A 5,179-nucleotide genomic window follows, 5' to 3' on the forward strand; every position below is an offset into this window, starting at 1 on the left:
CTATAGTTCAACAACAAAAGCCACTCACAAAAGAGCATGGAAATTGAATAGACATTGCTCAAAAGAAAGTCTGGAAAATGTTAATATATACATGGTGAGATGCTCAATCTCTAGAGAAATTCAAATCAAAATAAAAATGAAAGTCCTCAAGCCAATTCCCAAACTACCTCCATGAAAACACAATTCCATGTCCTATTCAGATACTCTGTCTTTAATATACTCAGGATAGAAATCCTTTTGTTTCATTCTTAAATTATATATATACATGTATTTCTTAGAGGTTTAATAGAAAATACAGTAATGATTTGTATATAACCTACAGTCACATAAAACTTGTACTTCCTTTTGAAATGCCTAACATTGAGTCTCTGGGGATTATTTATCTTTTCAATTTACTTTCAAAACTCTTTAATAGCTTAATTCATGTATATAAGCTACTCTGTTTGGAATCACTTTCCATTGCTCATTTTCATCCCTGTGCACTGCTGCCTATTTCCTCCCAATAAGCCTCTCTCTTATTTTCTAAATTTTTGTAAGTTACTGAGTGTAAGTAAGGTTGCCTGAGTTAACATGATCGCTGGTCATAATTTTTCTTAATTGTATCATCTTTCAGAATAGACGGGTTGACTCCAGAAGAGTTACAGCAGTGTCAAATTCCAACTCCAAGCCGCCATGCTTCTGCTAGCTATCCACACTGCAAAGTACAACAGAATATGCTATGTATACTGGAGTACTTTTATTTGAAAGAATGTGCTCCATTTCATGCTTCAAATATTTCCAGGGTATTAAAAAATATGTTTTCTCATAAATTAAACCCATCTAGGTGCTTTTCTTGTAGACTCTCCCTAAGTTGAAGACATCTCCCTGGGTATCCTTAATATCTACTATCAGGCAAGTAAAAGTAGATTGAAGATATTTACTTCTATCAATCTCATTGCCTTCATAAAACAATTTACTCTTGTTGTCGAGGCAAGATGTCGGCTGCCAAGAGAAAGCAGTGTGGGAGTCTGGAGGTTAAAGTGAAGAAGCCAAAAAGGAGCTGGTCACAGGCTAATGTGGCAAAAGAGGTGGAGTCAGAAAATAGAGATTGTATTCCAGGTCCTGTTTGCAAGGGCAAATGGAAAAACAAGGAGCAGATCCTCATCTTTTCTTCCAGAGGAATAAATTTCAGAACAAGAAACTTAATGCAAGACTTGAGAATGTTGATGCCACATTCTAAATCAGATACTTAAATGAATCATAAAGACAAATTATTTGTGATAAATGAAGTCTATGAAATAAAAAATCGCAACAAAATGCATCTACTTTGAAGCTAAGAAAAAATAGGATCTCTATATGTGGCTTTCAAATTCATCTTATGAACTATCTGCCAAATTCTTGCTGGAAAATATTCATACCCCAGCTGAACTAAAGATGACTGGAAACTGTTTGAAAGGTTCTCGTCCCCTTTTGTCTTTTGACCCTGCTTTTGATGACTTGCCACATTATGCTTTGTTACAAGAAATCTTAATTCAGATTTTTAGTACACCACGGTAACATCCCAAGCGTCAGCCATTGTAGAAAACATGTTACGTTTACCATTCTGGATAACAGGATATGGTTTCAGAACTTACAGATTATAGAAGAAGACGCTGCTCTAGTGGAAATAGGACCTTGTTTTGTCTTAAATCTCATAAAGACTTTTCAGGGAAGCTTTGGAGGACTACCCTTATATGAAAATCCTCATTACCAGCCTCCAAACATGCATCAGTGTGTAATAAGGTCCATTATAGCTGCAAAGTACAGAGAGAGACAGCAAGTCAAAGATGTTCAGAAATTGAGGAAGAAAGAATCAAAGACTATTCTTTCACATGATCCTACTGCAGAAGGGTTTGCTACACCAGCAGAGGAGAAACCAATAGATATGCAGTGGGTGAAAACAGAACCAAAAAGTAGATGTGAAAGCAAAGAAGAGAAGGATTTACAAAAGGCATCGGAAACTGCAACAGAAGATGAGCAGAGGGAGTGCAAAATAAATCAGTAAGTAACTATCTTTTACTTACTTTGTATTTATTTTGTATTCCATTTGTAAATACTTTTAGTATGCAGAACTAGCTATGTTTAATTAGTGTTCCATTTTTTAAAAAAATTAAAATGTTTAAGTCAGTGTTGGTGTTGTTTTTTTCTAAATAAAGTACCTTCAGAACTAAAAAAAAAAATCTACTCTTAAATTTTTCTCTAAAAATATTCGGGTAAATTATGAGGAATTTTGTAGCCATTTGTTTCAGTCACCTGTGACCTTACAGATCACCTGCAAGTATCTAAAAATTTATACAACAAGTATTCAGAAAATTTTGTTCAGTCATTGTGAGGAAGAGCTGATTGATTTATCTCTGGACACTCCAGCATGGATAATTATTTGTGAGATAAATGAACCTTGTTACAAGAACTGTGTTTCATTAAAAAATGAAAATAAAATATACAAGCAAGCAAACACAAATCACTCTGGATAGTCAAGATATAAGGGCTAGTTAGAAAAGTAGAATTTGATTCAGAATTAGTGAACTAAAAATTTTAATGGCATGGAACCCTCCCTAATTGCTCGCAGGCTGGTGGTAGGTTGGGGTACATAGACAGAGAAGCAGGAGGGGATAGGCGATAGAAGTAGTGAAGGGATAGGGGGTTTATGGGTGGATGGGGGATGGGGTAAGAGGATAACATATGAAATGTAAATAAAACGTGCAATAAAAAATGTAATGCAATGCTAATCAACTTATGATTTATATACATACTAAAGCTTGAGGAACACATAGTTGAGACATTACTATATGGAGTTTGTTAAAACAAATAAACTGATATTCTAATGAATATATCATATATCAATAAAAAGATTTGAAAGGTGTATCTCTAAGGCTAAATCAAAATATATTGGGTAAAGAGTAATACACAATAGCTGTAAACATTTATGTTCATCTGAAAAATAAATAATAACATTTTTTCTTTTAAAGCTGAGCTTCTTAAAATTTGATGAATTTGTCTCAAACACGCTGTCGATTTATATAAGTTGTTAAACCTAGTTTGTGCTATAAAACGTAAGTCTTTTTTCTTTTTATTCATTGAATGACATGTTAAAGATGATCAAATATGTTATTCACTAGGTCAGGGGAAGTTATATACTCACTTCAATAGTGTAATTCATGAGCAAGAAGAATAACTCTGTTAGGCAACTGGAGACTTAGAGAAAGTGAGTTTTAGCCCTTTCCCATTTAGTTATATCCAAAAAGTGTTCATAATCCAATCTACCGTGGTTTGGAAACCAGATTGAACAATACAACATTCCTTGAAATCTTACTAAAATTGGTAAGTATTACGTTGTAACTCAGATTTCAGAACTGAGGAAGGGCAGTATTTTGTCTCTTAAGAAATCCTCTGCTTCTCCGCTGCATGGTCGCCATCGTGCTCATCTCCCACTCGATTGCGGCCTATTGGTGGATCCATTTAATTCAAGAAAATGGAGACCGAACAGCCAGAACAAACCTTCCCCAACACCAAAACCAATGGTGAATTTGGTAAACACCCTGCAGAAGATGTGGAAGAGGAACAAGCCTTTAAAAGATCTAGAAATACTGATGAGATGGTTGAATTGCGCATTTTGCTTCAGAGCAAGAATGCTGGGGCAGTGATAGGAAAAGGAGGCAAGAATATTAAGGCTCTCAGTACAGACTACAATGCCAGTGTTTCAGTCCCAGACAGCAGTGGCCCCGAGCGCATACTGAGTATCAGTACTGATATTGAGACGATTGGTGAAATTCTGAAGAAAATCATCCCTACCTTGGAAGAGGGCCTGCAGTTGCCATCACCCACTGCAACCAGCCAGCTCCCCGCTCGAATCTGATGCTGTGGAATGCTTAAATTACCAGCATTATAAAGGAAGTGACTTTGACTGTGAGTTGAGACTCATCAGAGTCTGGCAGGAGGAATTACTGGTGTTAAAGGTGCTAAAATCAAAGAACTTCGAGAAAACACTCAGACAACAATCAAGCTTTTCCAGGAGTGCTGCCCTCATTCTACTGACAGAGTCGTTCTTATTGGAGGAAAGCCTGATAGGGTTGTAGAATGCATCAGGATCATCCTTGACCTTATATCTGAGTCTCCCATCAAAGGACACGCACAACCTTATGATCCCAACTTTTATGATGAAACCTATGATTATGGTGGTTTTACAATGATGTTCGATGACCGTCAAGGATGGCCTGTAGGATTTTCCATGCGTGGAAGAGGTGGTTTTGACAGAATGCCTCTTGGCCAGGGTGGTCGGCCCATGCCTCCTTCTAGAAGAGATTATGATAATATGAGCCCTCGTCGAGGACCTCCACCACCACCTCCTGGTCGGGGTGGCCGGGGTGGCAGCCGTGCCCAGAATCTCCCTCTTCCTCCTCCGCCACCACCCAGAGGAGGAGATCTAATGGCTTATGACAGAAGAGGAAGGCCTGGAGACCGCTATGATGGTATGGTTGGATTCAGTGCTGATGAAACATGGACTCTGCAATTGACACATGGAGCCCATCAGAATGGCAGATGTCTTATGAACCACAGGGTGGTTCTGGATATGATTATTCTTATGCAGGGGATCGTGGCTCATACGGTGATCTTGGCGGACCTATTTTCACTACACAAGTAACTATTCCCAAAGATTTGGCTGGGTCTATTATTGGCAAAGGTGGCCAACGGATTAAACAAATTCGTCATGAGTCTGGAGCATCAACAAAATCGATGAACCTTTAGAAGTATCTGAAGATCGGATCATTACCATTATAGGAACAAAGGACCAGATGTAGAACGCACAGTATTTGCTGCAGAACAGTGTGAAGCAGTATTCTGGAAAGTTTTTCTAAGACTAGTGAAGAGCTGAAGGAGTCCTGCATCTTTTTTTTTTTTTTATCTGCTTCTGTTTAAAAAGCCAACATTCCTCTTCTTCATAGGTGTTCTGCATTTGAGGTGTAATGAAATCTTTGCTGTTCACCAGATGTAATGTTTTAGTTCCTTACAAACAGGGTTGAGGGGAGGGCATGCAAAACTAACATTGAAATTTTGAAACAGCAGCAGAGTGAGTGACTTTTATTTTTTGTTCATTGTTGGTGGTTTTAAAAAAATTCCCTCCGTGAAATTATTGTGAATACCTTGCTTTGTGGTCACTGTA

At 37.6% G+C, this 5,179-nt stretch overlaps 2 pseudogenes; both read left to right on the plus strand.

Annotated features, from left to right (window-relative positions):
• The first annotated feature begins 974 nt into the window (after positions 1–974).
• Positions 975–2,015, plus strand: LOC114623573 (annotated as a pseudogene).
• A 1,475-nt stretch (positions 2,016–3,490) lies between these two features.
• On the plus strand, positions 3,491–4,874 carry LOC114639873 (annotated as a pseudogene).
• Positions 4,875–5,179: the final 305 nt, after the last annotated feature.

This window comes from Grammomys surdaster, unplaced genomic scaffold, assembly GCF_004785775.1.
Source record: "Grammomys surdaster isolate TR1022 unplaced genomic scaffold, NIH_TR_1.0 61, whole genome shotgun sequence".
NCBI classification, from domain to species: Eukaryota; Metazoa; Chordata; class Mammalia; order Rodentia; family Muridae; genus Grammomys; species Grammomys surdaster.